This window comes from Sus scrofa, chromosome 7 (assembly GCF_054392235.1).
Source record: "Sus scrofa isolate SSC_HxYL_T2T_F1_AM1 chromosome 7, Sscrofa_HxYL_maternal_Yorkshire_Landrace_v2.0, whole genome shotgun sequence".
Lineage (NCBI taxonomy): Eukaryota > Metazoa > Chordata > Mammalia > Artiodactyla > Suidae > Sus > Sus scrofa.
Window position 1 is genome coordinate 69,890,659 of NC_139389.1, and position 22,350 is coordinate 69,913,008.

The 22,350-nt window shown below is 39.2% G+C and overlaps 1 long non-coding RNA gene across 1 annotated transcript in view; it reads left to right on the forward strand.

The window, feature by feature from the left end:
* Positions 1–20,579, forward strand: part of LOC146401658 (uncharacterized) — a 102,965-nt gene extending 82,386 nt beyond the window's left edge. The window contains exon 3 of the long non-coding RNA XR_014810611.1: positions 20,277–20,579. This is a non-coding gene — a long non-coding RNA (uncharacterized LOC146401658). The remainder of the gene's footprint in view (positions 1–20,276) is intronic.
* Positions 20,580–22,350: the final 1,771 nt, after the last annotated feature.

Below are 22,350 nucleotides of genomic sequence, written 5' to 3' on the forward strand. Positions count from 1 at the left end.
CTTCCAGTTGTATAGCGTTGTGGTTGGAAAAGATGCTTGGTATGATTTCAATGTTCTTAAAGTTACCGAGGTTGGACTTGTAGCCCAGGATGTGATCACTCTTAGAGAATGTTCCATGTGCACTTGAGAAGTATATTCTGTTGCTTTGGGATGGAATGTCCTATAAATATCTATTAAGCCCATCTGGTCTAATGCTTCATTCAGGGCCTGTTTCCTTATTGATTTTATGTCTGGATGATCTGTCCATTGTTGTAAGTGGGGTGTTAAAGTCCCCGCTATGATTGTGTGATTGTTGATTTGTCCTTTTAAGGTTGTTATCAGTTGCCTTATATATTGTGGTGAACCTGTGTTGGGTGTGTAGATATTTAAAATTGTTATATCATCTTCTTGGATTGATCCTTTGATCATTATGTAATGTCCTTCCTTGTCCCTTAAAATATTCTTCATTTTAAAGTCTATTTTGTCTGATATGAGTATTACTACTCCAGCTTTCTTTTGATCCCCGTTTGCATGAAATATTTTCTTCCATCCTCTCACTTTCCATTTGTATGTGTCCCTAGAAGTGAAGTGGGTCTCTTGAAGACAGCATATATATGGGTCTTGTTTTTGTATCCATTCAGCCAGTCTATGTCTTTTGGTTGGGGTATTTAGTCCATTAATATTTAAGGTAATTATTGATATGTGTGTTCTTATTGCCATTTTATTAATTGCTTTGGATTTGTTTTTGCTGCTCTTTTTTTTCTTTCCTTCTTCTCTTGTTCTTTTCTGCCTTTAGAAGTTCCTTTAGTATTTGTTGTAAGGCTGGTTTAGTGTTGCTGAATTCTCTCAGCTTTTGCTTATCTGTGAAGGTTTTGATTTCTCCTTCAAATCTGAACGAGAGCCTTGCTGGGTAGAGTAATCTTGGTTGGAAGTTTTTTCCTTTCATCACATTAAGTATATCATGCCACTCCTTTGTGGCCTGCAGAGTTTCTGCTGAAAAATCTGCTGATAACCTTATTGGGGTTCCCTCGTATGGTATTTGTTTCTTTTCCCTAGCTGCTTTCGAGATTTTCTCTTTGTCTTTAATTTTGGTCAGTTTGATTAATATGTGTCTCAGGGTGTTCCTCCTTGGGTTTATTTTATATGGTACTCGTTGTGCTTCCTGGATTTGAGTGATTCCTTCCCCATGTTAGGGAGGTTTTCAGCTATTATCTCTTGGTATATTTTTTCTGTCTCCTTCTCTCTCTCTTCTCCTTCTGGTACCCCTATAATAGGGATGTTGGTGAATTTAATGTTGTCCCAGAGTTCTCTGAGACTCTCTTCATTTCTTTTCAGTCTTTTTTCTCTTTTCTGTTCTGTATCCGTAATTTCCACTAATCTGTCCTCTACCTCGCTTATTCATTCTTCTGCCTCCTGTATTCTGCTGTTGGCTGCTTCTAGTGAATTTTTTATTTCCGTTATTGTATTTTACATCTCTTCTTGTTTAAGTTTTATATCTTGTATCTCTTTGGTCAGTGTTTCCTGTAGGTTATCCATCTTTGCCTCCAGTTTATTTCCAATGTCTCGCATCATCTTCAGCATCAACAGTCTAAAGTCTTTTTCCTGGAGGCTGAGAATCTCCTCATGGCTTAGCTGTTTTTCTGGGGTTTTTCCTTTCTCCCTCATTTGAGTTATAGTTCTCTGTCTTTTCATTTTGATAGGTTTTTGGTGTGGTGACCTTTTTACAGAGAATAGGGTTGCAGCCTCTCTTACTTCTGATATCTGCTCCCCTGTGGCTGAAGCCGGTATGGGAGGCTTGCTGTAGGCTTCCTGACGGGCTGATGCCTGCCCCCTGGTAAGAGGAGCCGATTCTAATCCCTCTGGTGTGTGGGGCTTAGTCTCTGGATGGGATTAGAGGCAGCTGTGTGTCTGAGGGGTCTTTAGGTAGCCTGTTTACTGATGGGCAGGGCTGTGATCCCACCTGGGTTGTCGTTTGCCTTGGGGCTTCTCAGCAGCTGACTGGGAATGGCCACCTCCAGAGGAAGGCATGACTGTTGAATATTCCCGAGAGCTTTGCTTCCAATGTCCTTCCCTCACAACAAGCCATATTCACCCCTGTTTTCCCAGGATGTCCTCCAAGAACTGCAGTCAGGTTTGACCCAAATTCCCATGGAGACTTTGCTTTGCCCTGGAACTCAGTGCATGTGAAAGTCTGTGTGCACCTTTTAAGAATGGGGTCTCCGTTTCTCCCAGTCCCATGGAGTTCCTTTGCACAAGCCCCACTGGCCTTCAATGCTTGATGCTCCGGGGCTCTTTCTCTCTGTGCCAGATCCCCACACGTGAGAGTTTGATGTGTAGCTCAGAACTCTCACTCCTGCAGGTGATTCTCTGTGAACCAGTTAGTTTCCAGTCTGTGAAGCTTCCCACCCGGGAGGTATGGGGTTGTTTATATTTCGAAATCGCGCCTCCTACCTCTTGATGTGTCCTCCTCTTTTTCTTCTGGAGCAGGATATCTTTTTTAAGGTTTCCGGTCCATTTGGGTGAAGAGTGCTCAGTCTTTAGTTGTGAATTTTGTTGTTTTTAGGAGAGAAGTTGAGCTCCAACCCTTCTATTCCGCCGTCTTAATCCTGTCTCCCAATCTAACATTTCTTTATGTCATTATACACTATTGTCTGTGCAGTTGCTAATGCTAGACACCTGGTTGTCATTTTTGATACGTCCCTCTCTTCTCACATCCCACATCTAATCTGTTACTGACTCCTAATGATTCTACCTAACCTCAAGTCTATCGCTTTTCTCTGTCTCCACTGCCACATCCCTTTCCCAAATAGCCACGAGGCTACACTCAGTGTAGTTGTGCTTCCAGGAAGATGATGAAGATTGGTGAGTAGGCCTCTGTTTTTGTGATAGATGCTGGACTGAGTAATGAGCTGATGTTCATTATCTCTTCCTCACAGCCATGATCTGATATTGCATTTTAAATAACATAGTTTTTCAAAGTGCCAAGTAGGGTGAGGTGAGTCTCAGTGTTTTCCTCATTTTAAAAGATGAGCAAAAGGGTCATAGTGACCTCTAACTCTTTAAGATGAAGGCAAAAAATAATGAGTAAATTAAAAAATACATTTATGCCTCTAATGGTAAAATAATTTGACGGATATTCAAAAGCCTAGGGTGCAAGTGAACGAATTCCAATAATTAGGTTCATGCTCTTTCTGAGAAATAATTTTCCCTTAATTTCTTAGCACTGTGCATGAGCTATGTTGGGCCATGAGCAACAGCCTTGCTTACTACTTTCTTCAGTGTGGAGGAAGTTAACACCCTAGGCAACATGGGAGTAGATGCTGTGAGCCTTGAAATATTACTCTGCCACACTTCACCAGATGAGTTAGATCTGAATACCAGATGGTGGTACCTCATTTGTATTTTTACAAATACACAATTCTTTTATTCTTTAAAAAGAAAAAATAGGCATCATATTGGTCTCAGAAAAATGTGAAAATGATTACGTTTTGCTGCCATCTTGCCTCTTCCTTCTATCTTACATAAGCCTTATTATAACATATATATTTAATACGTATTTTAAGATTTTAAAATAATTTGTTTGAAATATCCCTATATTTTTCATCTTATAAAGTAATGTGTTCATACCAAAACTCTTAGAAGACATAGGTAAGAGACCACCATACTTATTTAGAAAATACTAATTTTAGGGGGGCATATCCTTCTTTAAGTACATTGACGCATTCTTCTCAAAAGCTCACCTTTTAAAATATTCTTACCTGTACCCAAGATGCCATATTGAAAAACAGTTTTCCTATGGCTTTATGATCTTCTAATTAAACACCTTCTTACCCACCTCATTATAGGACACTCGCATGCACACAATTGCTCATGATAGATATTTGGGTAGTCATTTTTGGTACCTCCCTTACCCCCCCCCCCCACATCCAGTATGTTGCCAGGTCCTATTGATTGTACCTATCTTCATCCACTTTCCTTCATCTCCACAGCCCCAACCTGCTTACTGGTCCATGCACATATTTCTTCTTCCCTAGAATACTTCTCTTTCCCATATTCCTACCCCTAGCTTTCCCAAGGCTACTTTCTTACTCATCACCTTCCTAATTATCTGCTTGGCCTCTAGATTTCATTTTTTTGGTATCATTTCTTCCAGGAAGGCTTTTCTGGTAAACTCATTTAGATTACCTTCCGTATGCTTTCTTAGCATCATGTACATATCTCTGTTATATCACTTATCCCCATGGAACTGCATCCTGTTTTTTGTTTTTTGTTTTTTTTTTTTTTGGCTTTTTTTTGCTATTTTCTTTGGGCCGCTCCTGCGGCATATGGAGGTTCCCAGGCTAGGGGTCTAATCAGAGCTGTAGCCGCCGGCCTACGCCAGAGCCACATCAATGTGGGATCCGAGCTGCATCTGCAACCTACACCACAGTTCACAGCAACGCCAGATCGTCAACTCACTGAGCAAGGGCAGGGACCGAACCCGCCACCTCATGGTTCCTAGTCGGATTCGTTAACCACTGCGCCACGACGGGAACTCCCATCTACTAGTCTATAATCCTCACTGTGTTCCTAATACTTTGCAAATGCCTGTCCTTTCAGGATTGTTATACACTGTTGAATGGATGAATAAGTATGGCAGGAAATTACGTTAAATGGGTAAAGGAGATCAGTTTTGGCCTCTGAGAGCCGTATTGATCTCTGAGTAAAAGAGTGATGACTTTAGAACTGGTAGTATTATGGAGGACAAATTGCAAAGAAATGACATAAACTAGAGAGTCCTGCTGGGAGATTGTTGCTTTATCTCAGAGTGAAGTAATACGAACATTGACTTTTGTTATTGGGGATAAGAAGGTATGAATCTCATGAGGACCCTCAGATGAATAAACAAAGACCTGCTCCTGGTCCCTCTGGGGTTAAATAATACAAATGGAATTCCCAGGCTTCTATTCCAAATAATTCAGAGAGGAAATTGCAAGACAAGAGGTGATGGTTACAGGCTGGAAGGACACTTTGAGAAGTAAAAGTAGAAGATAACTAAATGTAACCCCTTTTTTTCCTGCCGCCTGCTCTTCAGCAATGGAGCCACTTAGTTGAACTCTTTCTGACCTGGTTACACAGACTCTGTCCCATGTGGAGGGAATCTCACTTCTCCTCTGGGGAGTATATTTATTCTCCCAAGAGCTGTTTTTTGGTTTTCGTAGTTTGCATTTTAACACAGACTAATTTCAGGAGTAATATAAGAAATAGCACGTAACACAATCTGTCATTCAAAAGCTGGAAAACAGAGCCAGTAGGTTAATTCTTGGTGTTTGCAAATACCAAGGAAACACTCCAGAATAACATATGTACTTGTATATAGGCCATACAATGCATGATGATTATAAACAATAACATTTTTCAATAAAAAAGATAACAAATAGAGCCATAATTAATGAACAAGTATTTAAAGCTAGCTTATTATATTCAATATATTACTATATTTATATAATATATTGAATGTATAATTGTATATTCGGTGTATTGCTATACTGTTTGTGGTGTGTATGTATATGTAAGGAGTATAAAGAATAGTCTTTGCTCTCATGGAGCTTGTACTTTGAATGACAAAATAAGCTGTAGTTTTATGGGAGTATAAATAAAAATATAACAGTAACAAATTTAATGTATAGGTGTGATTACTTAAGGCTTTGGGTTTCAAGTAGCCTGAAGTCAAGCAACTCAACTCAAAGAGAATTAAACAGTAAAGGGAAATTTATAATAAGGAGACAGGAATATATGACAAGAACAGGAATGCATCAGGGACCCTAAACAGCTGGAAAGATTGGAAAGACATTACTTACCTCTTTTCTCATTTTTCAGCCATCTGCCTAGTGCTGTCTCCTAGCCCTGGCTCATTTTCTGAGGTGCTCCAGAGTGCCCAGGTTGGCATGTTGCTGACTGGCTACCTGATTCATAATCCAAATTTTCAGTTGAAGAAATCTGATTATGGTGATTGGGTTGACATCCATCCTTTGTCCAACCAACCATGATTTGCACAATAGAAATAGAGCTGTTAAGGTTCAGAGACAGTTTTCAGAAAAGATGGATGCCCATTATAATGTAAATATTTTGTTTAGGGATATCTATCTTTATTTTTACCACCAGTAGGTGTGGCTGAACTATTACCTTCCAAATGGATAGCAGTTTTGGGATTGGAAAAATAACAAGGATTTGTCATAACAACCCAGGATTTGGTCAGTTTCTATTTGAGGCTGTAGAGATTTTTCCATTGAATGGATGTTTGCATACATTAATCACAGCTATGCTTGGTGGGAATGTCACCCTGCCATCTGTCATATTCGCTGGTAGTCATGCTTTTTTCCCCTGTATTTCAAAGCTTCCATTTGGAGAAAAGTCTTTGTGAGAAAGTGTAGGATTAAATCTTTGTTAATAAATTAACTTTCATTAAGTATAGCAGAGACAACCTCAGCCTTGAGGACAGGTCTGTAAATGCTCAGGAGAGCACTGAAATTTTTATTACTTATGCATAGTTCTCTCCACAATTTTAACATTATTTTCATTCTCCTTTGTCTTCTGTTTCTGTTAATGCGCTGCGCTTTGTTGGAAAATATCTGAAAACTGGTTCTTTCACAATGTCTTCTTCTTCTTCTCTCCCTCCTCCTCCTCCCCCTTCCCCTTCTCTTCCTCTCCCCTCTCCCCAACCCATGGCATATGTAAGTTCCCAGGCTAGGGGTCAAATTGGAGCTATAGCTGTTGGCCTGTACCACAGCCACAGCAACACCAGATCCAAGCCAAGTCTGCAACCTACACCACAGCTCACGGCAATGCCGGATCCACTGAGTGAGGCCAGGGATCAAATTCTCATCCTCATGGCTTCAAGTCAGGTTTGTTAACTGCTGAGCCACAAAGGGAACTCCTCAAAATGTCTTCTAATGTGACATGAGACGAAGTAAACACAAAGGCGGTACAGCACAGAGGATGGAAGGATTCACTATAGTTCAGATGGCGGGAAGTGAACTCTGTCATAAGAGCTTAGATGGTTTTTAAAACTGTCTTTGACATGGTTTTGATGAGGTGGTAATGTGTGCAGTGGCTTTTGTTCAAGTTCGCTTTTGAGAAGGATTCATTTACTGATATTAGTTCCTTGACCTTTTTGCTAGTTTATTACTTAAATACATCCAGCCAAACTTTTTATCAGGAGAGCTAATGAGAAAGACTAAGTATGGTTTCATGTAGGACACAAAAGCTACAGTGTTCTTTAGTACTAGGTTAAAAAGTGGAAAGGCTCAGCATAAATTAAAATCAAAGAACTTTTTAGAAATTTCAAATAGGGAATTTTAAAAAGAAAGAAGGCTTTTACATCTATATGTTCAGAAATAAAGTCAAGTATTGTTTTCTCATCTTTTTATTTTTGGCTGTGCCTGTGGCATGTGGCATTCCCAGGCCAGGGATTGAACCTGTGCCACAGCAGTCCTGAGCCACTGCAGTGACAATGCCAGGTACTTAATCTGCTGCATCACAAGAGAACTCCTGTTTTCTCATCTTTAAATGAGATTTCAAATTAGTGAGAAGCTGTTACCTACAGGGTTTGAATGTAATTACAGAATGTAATATGAAAAACATTTTGCATTGTTAAGGTTTAGGGATGTACGTTGTACACAACAGGTTTGTTTCTGGGTGGAATGCTCATTCATTCATTTGTTCATGCATACATTCATTCATTCATTCATTTTTGGCTTGGCCATGGAAATTATGGATGCTTATGATCTCATACTAGAAAAAACAAAAGAAATGGAATTACAGTGAGATTTTTAGAGTAAGAAAGTGTTTCTTCTCCGCAGTGGCGTGGCTGAGTGAAACTAGTGGGTCTTGAGCTGGGACTTTGCTATAAAAGTAAGACCTCAATTTACTACAGCCTTAGTGTCTCTTTTTTTGTCGGCTGATGTGAATGGAAGTGGTGTGGCATATGACTTGCCTGCTTTTCAGGTCAGTGGAGAGGCTCAAAGGAGCTGGAGGAGCAGTTGATGATCTGGCTCTATGTGGAAATCAATGCCTGGAGCCTGAGTCACACAGCTTAGCATCGTTCTGGTGTCACTGGGCTACTTGCTGATGGTGTCATTCATTTATTCACACAACACATTTTTATTAAGAGTCTTACAGTGGCTCAATATATATATGTCAGGTAAGCTGGATGTGCATTGATTTAGGATTTTGACTGTGGATTCAATAACACTGAAAGCTGCCTAAAACAGAGGTAACAGGTAAAGCAGAAGCCTAAGAAAAGGCTTCTAAATCTCAAAAATTCGTTGTTACATTTTCTAGATGTTAGAGTTTACATCCCACTTTGACACTAAATTGTTTTGGGTTAATTTATATCAGTGCTTTGCCTCAATTAGCCACTTTTTAAATTATATATAACTTTTTAAAAATTTCTGCAACACATTATTTTTTTTTCTACTGCACAGCCAGGTGACCCAGTTACACATAAATGTATACATTCTTTTTTCTTACATTATCATGCTCCATCATAAGTGATTAGACATAGTTCCCAGTGCTACACAGCAGGATCTCGTTGCTAATCCATTCCAAAGGCAAAACTTTTTAAAAATAGTTAAATTTGTTTTATTCTTAGAAGTTCGTGGTAGAGTTATGCCCGAATTATAATTCACCCCATGTGTTGAATACATACTATGTGTAAGGCATTTTGTTAAATTCTCTGGGGACAAAAAATACATTTACTATATACATTAGATATAAGTTATGATCCTTTTTCCAAAAGAGTTTATGGTCTAATACCGAAACTAAGATATATGAGAAGACAATAACACCTAGCAGACTGTGATAAGTGCATGTATAACAAAATTAAGTTTTACTATGTGAGTTTATAGTTTCATATAATAAAGCTGTTCCAAATGCCATTTTTTGGGATGATCGAAAGTTTTCTTGGTTATTTTAAATTGAGGAGAGTCTTGTGTGCACACAGGAGCATGTGTTTACACTAGCGTGCAGGTGCAAGCACACTGTTTGGTCCACTTGCCTTGCTGGATGCCCTGTGAGATGTAGAAGAAGGCAGAAGACTAGATGCCATTCTTCTTTACCTTTCTGTGTGACATTGGGCTTATCACCAGGTATCTTTGGGTGTTGTAAATTGAGGATCCAGGTACTTCTCCTGGGTAAAGGATTGTTCTCTAGCTCAAATGAGTAATCAGAAAAGATAGTTTGGAAATGATAAACCCACACACAGTAACTAAGGAATTATTTTCCTTTGATTTAAGATATTCTGATTCTTATGTAAGCATTTAAATATTATAAAGAGTAGTTCCTTTATGATGATAAAATGTTATAGATTGCTTTGTACAGATTAAAAAGCCATAAGTGTTTTTAATTGTCCTTAACTCTCCATGGCATGTTCATTTTCATTTTTAATGACTCTACATGGCCTAAAATTAATTTGCATCTTTACCCAGTGTCATATCTTGGCTCTTTGATATACTTGCAGAATACTTTGACAAAGCTTAAGACGCATGAAGATTTTCTTTATGTGCATAATAATCACTAATTACAAATATGACCCAATTTTCTTAGTCTTTATACCCCACCTCATTCTCAAAGGATAATCATGCATAACTTTCATATAATGACTAAAATACCAGGATCAGTTGAAATAAAATTAATTTTTAAAAAGGAAAAGATTTACAAATTCTAGGTCAAGGACAACTACTCCTTAATAGCCCTTTAGTTAATACCTGGATTTGACTTAACACAAAGTTCTTCTATGAAATGAAGATGTACTACCTGACTTCCCTGGCTTGCTGGGGGGATAAGCAGATAGAATAGGGTTTCAGTAGATGTCTCTTTGGGGCTTTATTTTAAAATTGTTACATATGTATTATGATTTTAGACTGTCTAATGAAAAAGTAGTTTCTTTCCTTTGAGAAAACACAGAGCCTTAGAAGGAAACTGGGTTATAAAATGGAGACGTCAAATGTCAACCAGGAGAGGTAATGAGCTAGTGACTTTGGAGCTGGCTAGGAGGTAAGGTGGCTTCTGAGTTTTGGTCTTGAGTGGGGAGATAGAATGCAGTAGGCCAAGAGCACTACTGAGTCTGTCAAACTCTGGGATTAATTAAAAGCACCTTTTCTTAGTAGGAGCCATCAATTTAGGAAAGAAGCAAGTAGATGACACCAGTAGGATATTAAAAAAAGAAATTCTTGCCTTTAATCTGAGAGTCAAACTAGAATAGGAGAGAAGTGATAGTAAACTAAGCAGTCAGGAATTGTTCAGAAGAGACTGTAGGGAGAAGTTACTAAAGGAGGCTTTACACTTTTAAGGAGGAGGTTTTCAAGTTTTTTAGTAGCATAGTTCTTTCTTCCAAGTGGAATTAAATTAATTAATTAATTAATATTTTTTTAATGACCACACTGCAGCATATGGAAGTTCCCAAGCCAGGAATCAAATCCGAGCTGCATTTGCAAGCCATGACACAGCTGCAGCAATGCTGGATCCTGAACCCACTGCAGTGGGCTGGGTATTGAACCTGTGCCTACACAGCGACCTGAGCCACTGCAGTTAGATTCTTAACCCTCTGCGCCACAGTGGGAACTCCCCAGGTGGAATCTTACATGGCTTCCCACATTCCCTCTGTAGCCCCTTTATTTATGATAAAAGTAAAAGTAGAGCCGAGGCAGTTTGAACCAGGGGTGGGAGGCCAGGACTCATCTGATTGTCCTTCCCACTGGGGTCCCTCAGGTAATCTCTTGGAGCTTGAGGGTTCCACAGATCACAGCTCGCAAACTACTCCCTCAAGTTATAGAGGAAAACAATTAGAAAAATGACAAACTGTATAGCTTGGCCAATTCACTTAACCTTCTGAAACCTGTTTTTTTTTTTTTTTTTTTAATCTGTAAACTGGGAATGATAATATTTACTCCATATGGTTCTTGTGAGGATTAAATTAAATGAGCTAATGAAACTAATGTGCTTATTAATACTTTAGTTGATATTTTGCAATAATTCAACTTCATCTATCAAATAATTCAAACTTCAAATAATTCAACTTCATCTATCAAAATGTTTTCGAACATCTTCCTTGCAATGAGAGTAAACCATTATGTGTCATTTATTAAGCATTGTCTCTCTAAACTCCAAACCTGTTATCCTTCTATTTACCTACTCTGTCATACTGAGGCTAGGACTTGGAAAACCACATTTCTGCAGTGGTTTTAGCAGCAGTGACCATGTTGGGATTTGCCAGCAGGGGGCGCCAGAGAGAGCGTACACAGCTGGTAGAGAGAGAAGGGACTTAACTCCTTTCTGCTGGTTCATGCAGGCCTCTTGATTATGTCAGGGTCACTTTTGCCTCCGATTAGCCTGGCTGGGGCAGTTAAGTCTAATAGCAGCCATTGAATTCAGTTTTCAGTTTCACTAATGCTGTCAGGATCAGCCTCATCCATCCCCTTAGAGATAACAGCATCAGGCTGTCAGGGGCCCCTCCTCAACCGTCTGGGTCCCAGGCACACAAGGTCTCATCTCCAAGCTTCTAACTTTTAATATTTCCAACCTATTCCCTTTTATTCTCCAACTCTAGGACAGGTAGTGGCTTCCTGTGGTTGTTAGCGCTGTGATACCTTAGCGTTCTCCCTGCCTTTTCAGCTATTCAATATGTAGTTAACAATTATCTGTATTAAATTCTATCTATTAAAAATAAGTAGTGTGGCTTCTATGACCTAACTGGACCCTGACAGACACTCACACTTACTCCCTCTTTTGTTTCCCTACTGAGATTTGTTTTTAGGTCCCAAGGGCCTTCATAATTAGCTGGTGCATGATAAGAGTCCTTATATATAACTGCCTACTAAAAAACTCTGCCTGAACATCTCTTTGGGTCCCACACTCAATATTTCCCAACCTATACTCATCATCTTTGCTTGTCGATATGCTTGTAGTTCCTTCTTTATATGGTCTGCGGCATCAATGTGTGATTTTATACTAATTGAATTCACACTACTCTAAACCTCATCTCTATAGCAATTGAACCAATGTGAACAAATGAAAATTACTGACACCTTGGAACTTCAAATTACTGTAATGGTTGAGAGAAACTTTGAATTTGAAGATGTTAACATAATTCATTTTAGAATTTGAATCTTTAAGAGTTAATTATCAGGGAGTTCCCATTGTGGCTCAGTGGATTAAGAACCTGACATACTGTCTGTGAGGATGTGGTTTTGATCCCTGGCCTCACTCAGTGGATTAAGGATCTGGGGTGTTGCTGTGGCATATGCTGGCAGCTGTAGCTCCAGTTCAACCCCTATCCCAAGAACTCCCATACATTGCAAGTGTGACCTTAAAAAGAAAAGAAAGAAAAAAGTTCATAATCAGAAGAGACGCATTTTATTAGGAATTGGGAAACTCAGATCCTGCCTTTTTTCCCCACACATTTCCTCAAGTCATTAGTCTTTCACTTTCTCCATCAGTAAAATGGGATTACAGTAATTGCTTCTATGTATGTCAGAGATACATTTAATATAATGTTTGTGCAAACATATACATTAAATAATGTATCTGAAAGTTATAATTTTAAGCAATTTGAAATTATGCAAAATTTTAATGTATTTTAAAGACTTTCCCCCTTAAATCTAAATAACAGATGGATCCAAAGTACCAACTATAAAAGAAGCTTAAACTATACTTAAAATTTTAGACTGTTCCACTTAACATAAAAATTCATTGTTTCACCAAATAAATATTATTGACTAAAAGTTGACTGAATTACATAATTATTAAATAACTGATGTAATTGTGTGTGTTTTAAGGAGCTATTCCTGTCTTGTGTAATTGTGTTTGAAAAAAGGAGTCTTTGGTATAAAAGAGTGATGCAGCAACTCAGTTTCACTGGCATAAAATTGGGAGGGAGGGGATGAGGAGTGATTTTATTTCCAATACTGAATGGGTAAGGGAACAGATCAAGTAATGAATTTTAAATTATTTCAGTTTTCATGCTGAATCAATATTTGCCATCAGTGAAATTTTTCTTAATTTTAGTTTTGAGAAAATTAGAATTGATTTACTGGTAATGCAGATTGAGAATGGAAACAACTAGAGCCATGCTGAATAATAAACTAAACTATAGATTTTTTTGTCCCAGTGTTTAAAAGATGTCATTTTTGAAGGAAAAAAGTAAACTGTGATTAACCCAAATTTTTATCTGGGTGGATATGAATGATATCTATAGTGAAGCAAGAAAGACTTTATGCCCTTATGCTTGTACATTAACAAAGAAGTTAATAGAACTCCAATGAAGTGCCAGGATGGCCTTCCTTTTAGATATTCTTAAGAATTGAAATACCGGTAAAGGAATTCAATTCTGCATGCAGTGAACCAGTTGTTTTTATTGGAGAAACAAATAAATAATTACATCAATATCTTCTTGAACACAGGTAGTTGAATTTCAATGATTTAAACAGCTTTTTTTTTTTTTTTTTTTTGTCTTTTTGCTATTTCTTGAGCTGCTCCTGCAGCATATGGAGGTTCCCAGGCTAGGGATGGAATCCGAGCTGTAGCTACTGGCCTATGCCAGAGCCACAGCAACGCGGGATCCGAGCTGTGTCTGCGACCTACACCACAGCTCACGGCAACGCTGGATCCTGAACCCTCATGGTTCCTAGTCGGATTTGTTAACCACTGAGCCACGATGGAAACTCCTAAATAGCTTTCTTTTTGATTAAAAATGTTATGGAGTTATGTTATAAAGAAACCCTATAAAATAATTTAAAATAATTTGTAACAGATTATAGCAGTTGCTTTCAGATAATGAGATGTCATTTGGTTTCCTTACTGAGGTTTTTCTGTACAGAGTCCATTCCTTGTCTTCTTGAGATTTCCAAATGTATATGGATTTATAAGAATATATATATTTTCTCCCATATTATGTTTATCTGTAAAGAAAGGCCAATAATCTGACAAACATTTATGAGACCTACTGTGTTCTGGAAACTGTCCTATTGATTTTGTGTCAGTGCATCAGAGTTTGCCCAGAAGTCATGACTTGGTAATAGTGTGTATGAATTTATCTCTGTGTTATGACACATCAGTAGCAAAGAGAAGATTGCCAATTCCTCTCTCCTTTTTGAATAAACTTCATGGAAACAGCTGATGCCATCCATGGGATTTGCAACCTGGAAGGTGCTGAGTAGCTCTCAGTACTTGGACAAGTGCACAGCAACCCATGAGGTCACTTCATGTTGACATTGCTAGTTGGGTTGGAAGTGATCCTGTCCTACCTGCTTATGCTGTAAACGGAATGACTAAAAATTAAATATGGAAACTAAAAGTCAATATTTGACTTTAGTATGAATCCCTCAGGGAACATATCATTTGTTCAGTCATTCACCACTCGCCAAATATAGAAGCATCTTGTGTGGGGGGCAAGGGGACACACTGGTACCAAATCCTGGGGACATGATAGAAGACTTGGTCTCTACGCTCTGAAAGTGTGGATTCTAGTGAGGAGGGATCCACTTGCACTGTGGTAAGGACTTATTGCCCAATGATTTCTGACCAAGTTTTTCTAAGAGGTTGCTGATCTCATTTACATATTTTGGCCAAATTGAGCACTCTTTCCACTAGGTGCTTGACACAATTGCATAAAAAATGGCGAATTTGGTGGTTTGGAGAAACCCACTTCGTACTTGCCCATCCTGATCAGACACATAAACTTTGAGAATCAACAGCACATTTTTCTCCCAGAGGATAAAAGCGTCAGAAAGGAGGGAGACCCAGCTGTGTAATCTCCAGGCTTCCCAAACTCCAATATAGGGGATGTTAGAGGAGAAAGGATTGGGAATGATCTGAATGGAAGGGGTTTACTGTTTCTATGATTAGATCTCAGCCTTCTTTGTAGAGCTCCCATCCTCCTCCTCCACACACTCATGCTCACTCCTCCCTGGTCCTTCTAACATCAAAGCTGTTACACCTCATCTCTATTCATCTCTCTTTAAGGCACTAAGAAGGAGGCTAATTGCTCAAGGAGATAGAGTTTGGTTATCAAAACTTTATTCTTTTTTTTTTTTTTTTTTTGCCTTTTTGTCTTTTTAGGGCCACACCCATGGCATGTGGAGGTTTCCAGGCTAGGGGTCTAATCAGACCTGTATACGCCAGCCTACTCCACAGCCACAGCAATGTGGGATCTGAGCTACGTCTGCTACCTACACCACAGCTCATGGCAACACCTGATCCTTAACCCACTGAGCGAGGCCAGGGATTGAACCCGCAACCTCATGGTTCCTAGTTGGATTCGTTAACCACTGAGCCACAACGAGGACTCCCAAAACTTTCTTCTTTGTCAGGTCTTAATCATCAGACTCATAGACTCATTAGACTCATAGAACATTAACATATCTTCTATTTTTCTTTCAAAACAAGTGGTATTAATAGTATATGGTGAGGAGTTCCTTCTCTGGTGCAGTGGGTTAAGGATCCAAATGCAGTGACTAAGGTCACTGCAGAGGCATGTGTTTGATCCCCGGCCTGGCACAGTGGGTGAAAGGATCCAGCTTTACTGCAGCTGTGGTGTAGTTCGCAGATGCAGCTCAGATGCAATCCTTGGCCTGGAAACTTTCATATGCTGCAGGTGCAGCCATTAAAAATAGTATATGGTGAGAAAATTTCCAAAACATAGAATGACACTTTGCTTCCCTCTCCTCCTCTCCAAAATGTGCTCATTATCTAATAGAGGTTTTAAGAAATGTTCTATACCTGTTAAAAGAGACTGCAATGCATCTGCTATGGTCTGAATATTTCTGTTCCCTGGAAATTCATATGTTGAAATCCTAAACACCCAAAGTATTCGCGGTGGTGCCTTTGGAAGGTGATTAGATTATGAAGGCGGAACTCTCATGAATGGGATAGTACTCTTATAAAAGAGTGCTCCCTTGACCCTTCTGCCATGTGAGGATGCAGTGAGAAGGCTGCAGCCCCCAAGAGAGCCCTCACTCGACCATGCTGGCACCTTGACTTCAGACTTCCAGCCTTCAGAATCATGAGTAATAAATTTCTGTTGTTTATAAGCTGCCCAGCCTGGGGTATTTTGTTACAGAAAGCTGAATGGACTAAGACAACATCTCTGTTAGAACAGTAACCGGAGACTGTCTTTAGAGGTATACCTTTAGTAGCATGCTTATTGCTTAGTGTTGCTGAATCTATCTACTTACATTTTTCTCTTTGGACTCTAAGCATCATGAAGGCAAAGTCTTATATACATATTCCGAGTGCGTGGTACAGTGTCTAACACATGGTACAGTTCAGTAAATATGTGGTGGGCCAATATTTCTTGAGTGAAGGAATGGATATTTAAAAAACTTTCCAAGTTAGAGTGGAATTCCATTGTGTGATTTTTGTTTGATGTCCAGTTTCAAAGATGTCATTTTCCTTGTCTGAAAGAACTGACAATGTCATTGTCTAATCTTTTGATTAAATCAAATGTACCATCATTTCCTTTCAAATATATCAACTTTTTATCCTGGAATTTAGTCATCTCTCTCTAGGTAATGAGGAGCTCTGAACTCTGAAAGACAAAAGCTCCACATAATTCAGATGTATTATACTCCAGACCGAAGTCTTCGGATAAGAGTACTTCATTTTAAAATACCATGTGAAAGTTAATATTAACATTTACGGGAGAGTTTTTGTTCCCATCACAAGCCTTTGACTTTCGTTTATTTGTGACCTATTTTTTCATCACATTTAAGTAGATGATGTTCCCTTCCAGTGAGTAATAGGGGAAAAGGAGGTAATGAGGCATACATGGAAGGAGGTAATATCCATGGAATATGTGATACAGCTCTGACATTGATACTATCACCATAATCCCTCTCGACATAATGATCTGAGGTGATTTATTAGTATGGATGGTATTTACTCACCTATAACCTGCTAAGAAACAGAGAGTGGTGAGTCATCACTATCAATGTATAAGCTCCCCTAGGGAGTGTTATTTAATGGCCAGTGACATTTATTATATTTTGAGATTGTTGCACATAAGACTTGGAAGAATTTATTGACTATAAAATGTAAAATAACAAACTTTTTCAGATGATTGCAGTGGGCAAATCAAGTTAATTGAAGTATACCCTTGGTATGTAATGTCATAGATTAATTTTTTTCTTTTTTCTTTTTACAGCCGCACCTGTGGCATATGGAAGTTCCAAGACTAAGGGCTGAATCAGAGCTGAAGCTGCCAGCCTATGCCACAGCCACTGTAATGCCAGATCTGAGCTGCATCTTTGAGCTACGCTGCAGCTTGTGGCAACACTGGATCCTTAAACCACTGAGCAAGGTAAGGGATCGAACTTGCATTCTCATGTTTATTAGTCAGGTTCTTAACCTGCTGAGCTACAATGGGAACTCCGATTAATTTTTATATGCAAGCAGTTATTACGTTTAAAAGTTATTCCCTGGAGTTCCCATCGTAGCGCAGTGGTTAACGAATCCGACTAGGAACCATGAGGTTGCGGGTTCGGTCCCTGCCCTGGCTCAGTGGGTTAATGATCTGGTGTTGCCGTGAGCTGTGGTGTAGGTCGCAGACAAGGCTCGGATCCCACGTTGCTGTGGCTTTGGCGTAGGCTGGCAGCTACAGCTCCGATTAGACCCCTAGCCTGGGAACCTCCATATGCCATGGGAGCGGCCCAAGAAATGGCAAAAAGACAAAAAAAAAAAAAAAATTCCCGAGTTGTAAAATTATACTCATTTTGAAAATTTTCCTTGAGTTAAAAATATAGTCTTCACATCCAATGATCAAAGGATATATTTCATAAACATCAGTATTTTTCCCAAGTGCTTGGCCATGTTTTTCCTAAATGTCAGTAGATTAAGAAATTCATACCTCATCCAATGACTAAGGATAAAAGCTGTCATACATTTTAGGCTAATTCTTTTGCTATTATGTCTATATTTATAATCTAATTGCTAGACATTCCAGAAACAAGTTGCCTCCATTCTGGCTTGGAGAATATACATGGGTAGAGGACAGAAGGAAGGATGGAAAGAACCTTGGGGTCTGTAAGAGTTGAGCTAACATGTAAAGTCTTGCTTCTCATTTCTTTTTTAGCACATGATAGATATTGTTGGGATAAAAATAACTCAGTAGAAAAGTAAGCATTTAAATAAAAACAGAAATTATTTTAGCATTAGTACTAGAATTCTGATTAGTAAATATGGCAGTGATTGATAAAAATGTTGAGTACTGTCAAAAATGTTAGTACTGGAAAATATTTTTCAACCTGTCTATGAGACAGCAATGCCTTATTACCTAAAAGTCATTTCATTAAAGGTAAACATTTATTTTACTCCTTAGATTAATACTCCACATAAAGTCAAAGTTGAAAATGCAATAATTAGTCTTGGTGGGATTTGTGTCTCTGCTCCTATAAAGGTCGTTTAAATTTTCCCAGATGTTGTGATTAATTTTCATTATTGCTTTTAGCTCATCTTTCTTTCTGGTTCCCCATTTTATTTTATCGATTTATTTTTTTGTCTTTTGTCTTTTTAGGGCCACACCTGTGGCATATGGAGGTTCCCAGGCTAGGGGTCTAATTGGAGCTGCTGCTGCTGGCCTACAGCTACAGCCACAGCCACAGCAATGCCAGATCCGAGCCCTATACCACAGCTCACAGCAATGCTGGATTCGTAACCCACTGAGCACAGCCAGGGATCGAACCCACAACCTCATGGTTCCTAGTTGGATTTGTTTCTGCTGTGCCATGATGGGAACTCCCCTGATTTTATTTTTTACCTTTTCCTGTTCTATTGAACAAATTCCATTCCTCATGTTAGGAACAAGGAAGGATTAGAATTACTTATAATTGAAATGTTTGATTTGAACCTTGTTCCTCTTCCTCTTTTTGGCTGTGTCTCTCCATTTTCTGCTCATTCAGAGCTTTGCTCAGATTAGTTTTAGCATTGTCTTTTATGCTGAGCTTTTGGGAAAATGAAGTCTTGGCCTGGAGTCTTTCAAATATTATTCTTGTGGCCCTCAACCTGAGGGTTAGTCTCTGAGTCCCTCATTTCCAAGCTTTATTTGCAACTGCTTTCCTCTTGTACTTTATTATGGATGTTAATGGATTTTTATTTATTTTTATTTTTATTTTTTTGCTTTTTAGAGCTGTATCCACAGCATATAGAAGCTCCCAGGTTTGTGGCTGAATCGGAGCTGTAGCTGCTGGCCTACGTCACAGCCACAGCCACAGCAACACCAGAACCAAGCTGAGCCTGTGACTTATACCACAGTTCATGGCAACACCAGATCCTTAACCCACTGGGTGAGGCCAGGGATCAAATCTGTGTCCTCATGGATACTAGTAGGATTTTTCAATGCTGAGCCTCAAATTCCTTAATGGAATTTTTGAAGTAATTTCACATGAAATTAGGATTATGAATAGAGGATTATGTTGAATTTAGAGTACCCTGAACTTCCTAATTTGTGAGACTATTTAAAGTGATTTAAATCATTTTTTGAATGGTTTATTAAAAGATGAAGGAACTAAGAGAGCAAACTATGCAGCAGATTGTCAGCCTCCATGTAGCTAATCCTGTGTTCTAATAGTGGAGCTAAGGAACTTTTGTGAGAAGGCAGATTAATGTCATTGCAAAAGACTAGAAAATATATCCAAAACACTGGGAGATTTCAGAAATTAAAGCTGATTAATCATATGATTTAAATAAACCCTTCTTGAATTCATTTATATATTTTAGGTGAGTAGATATTAAATATTCAAGAAGGGTACTTCACTTAATTCATTGGTTTTTATTTATCTTCAAACTCATTATTTCAATTATTAAGAAAGATTTGTAGACCAGGCTTTGGTAAACAAGTATATATCTATTTTACTCATATCTTATGATCAAGATTATGCTGGCACAGTCTTTTTATTTATAACAGATTTAAAAGTGTTTTTAGTAAGAAATACTGTAGACATGCAAAGCAATTTTAAGCATAATATATCTAAGTCAGAGTCTTGGAAAATTGAGAGAATTTGAGGAGAGCTTAGTAAGGGATTTTTTAAAATCAGGGTTTGAGGGAACCTAGATGGTTGTTTTAGTGACCCTAGGGATAGTAACAGCTGGTGATTTCCCCAGCCCTGGAGGGGTGTGATGAACAGTCTCTAAGATGCCCCCACTTACTCTTCCCTGTAAATATGGCATTCATGCCCTTGTGTATTTTTTCCCTCTTGACTGGAAGCTGAACCTGTCTACTCACTTCTAATGTGCAGAAAATAATGGGATATCATTTCTGGGTTTAGGATACAACAGACTTGGATACAACAGGGGAAATGGAAAGATGCTTGTTGTCTCACTTGCTTGCTCTGGTGGAAGGAAGCTGCCACGGCTTCAGCTGCCTATGGAGAAGCTGTCATGACAAGAAACTGAGATTCCTCAGTCCAACCACCTGTGACACCGAATGAATGAGCCGAAAGTGAATTCTCCCTCAACTGAGTCTTCAGATGAAACCACAGCCCCATTTGACCCCTGGGTTGTAGTCTTGGGAGAGACCTAGAAGGCGCTCAGAGTCTATGAGATAATAAATGTTTGTTTTAAGTTGCTGAGTTTTGCTGCCACTTGTTATCTGACAATAGGTAACTAGTTCAAGGGGTCAGTTACTGGAGACAGAGAGAGCTGTGTAGAGATATCCCGCTTAGGAGTTGTGGCTCTCAGTCAGGAGTCACACTCAGTTTGCAGGAAGCTAGAGAACAAGTACGCTGACCTCAGTCCCTGTCTCTGGATCTTGCTGGAGCTCCGTATTACCAGAACCAGTCAAAGGTAGAAGACAAGGGAGCCCTTTGATGCAATCCACGTAGGCCAGCCTACCATGGCTTGGAGAAGAAGGGGTGAAGAAGCACGTGGATCTGGAAGATATGTAGCACATGCAAAGAAACGAACCTCTTGGTACTTGTCATTCAGCCTAAGAAAGCATTGTGCACATTCTTGTCCCCTCACCCAGTGATAGTCATGATCCTCGTTTTGGGGTTTATCATTCCCATTTAGGCTTTTCTTCCATCCGTTTACTTAGGTTTCATGATCAGAGTGGGCTACAGTGTCCCAGCCATATCCTAGAATAGTGTTTTATCATTTGTGTCTTGTATCTTATTGCTCTGGCAAATAGGATCACTGATCTTTGTGCACAAAGGGGGCCCCTCTCAAATTCTTCTGGGTCAACTGAAGAGTAACACCATTCTGGAGAGTAACCCCATCTATGGAGGGGTTGGTGAACATTTACTGTAAAGGTCTAAAAAGAAAATATTTTAAGCTTTGTGGGCTATAAGATCTCTGGGTATCAAGTTGTTCATCTCTGGCATCGTGATGGAAAGCAACCACAGACAATATGAAAATGAATTGCTGTGACTGTTTTTGAAGAAAAATTTATGTACAGAATCAGCAAGCAAGCTGAATTTGAAGCCTTGATCTATAGCATCCCCGAGGAAATGGCAGTGGGATTAGTCATCCTGGTGGCACACGTACCCTCCAGAGGAGGAGGTAATTTTGAGCATGAAATCCTAAAAGGGCATAGTCCCATGGGAAAAGCAGCTCTTTTTAGGGTCTCCTCTAAAAGTGGGCAACACTAAGGAGAGAGAGGTATGCCAGAACCTTTGGGGGAGGGAGTAGGGGATGCAGGAATCATGGTGTAGTACTGGTCCATGTTGAGTCAGAGTCAGGGTGGGTGGTTTGGAGAGTGAAACGGCACAGCCAGGGGGAACTCTGTGGGTGGAGCCTGAGAGTGGTCTCAGTGATGTGTTCCAGTGGCACTGAGCATGGTGCACTGTGGGCATCACAGAAATGAGTGATTCTGGGGCCACAGACAACAACCTGCTCTAGTAGTTCAGGGTACCACTGAGCAAATTCCCAGAGAGCCCTGGTGGGGAAATATACCTTGGAAGGTTTGTGTGTGTCAGGGGTGGGAGGTGGGAGATAAGATTCTGTAGGGAATTTTGAGCTATTAAATCACTGATCTAACCATTAATGGGACCCCTCCTGCACCCACAAGTGATGGGTAAGGACACTATATGAGATCTGGAGGCACATGAAGATTGTCCAAGTAGCTGATTTCTTTTTCCTTACATGTAGTTAACATTTACCTACCCTGAAATGCCAGTCTGCTTCTATTTTTTTCTTTTCTTTTTAAAATTTATGATTCAAAAAGGTCTATGAAACACAACCCTGTAATATGTTCTGAAATAATACAAAGGAGTTTCATAATCAAAGTTTCCTAAACAAAGATATTTCCCCCTAAAAGAAGAACTCAGTTCCTGGGTTTAAGACATTGAATTATTTTAGTTCTGCAGCTAATAGCTAAATCTTGAGTTCTGTTGGCGGAAAGTG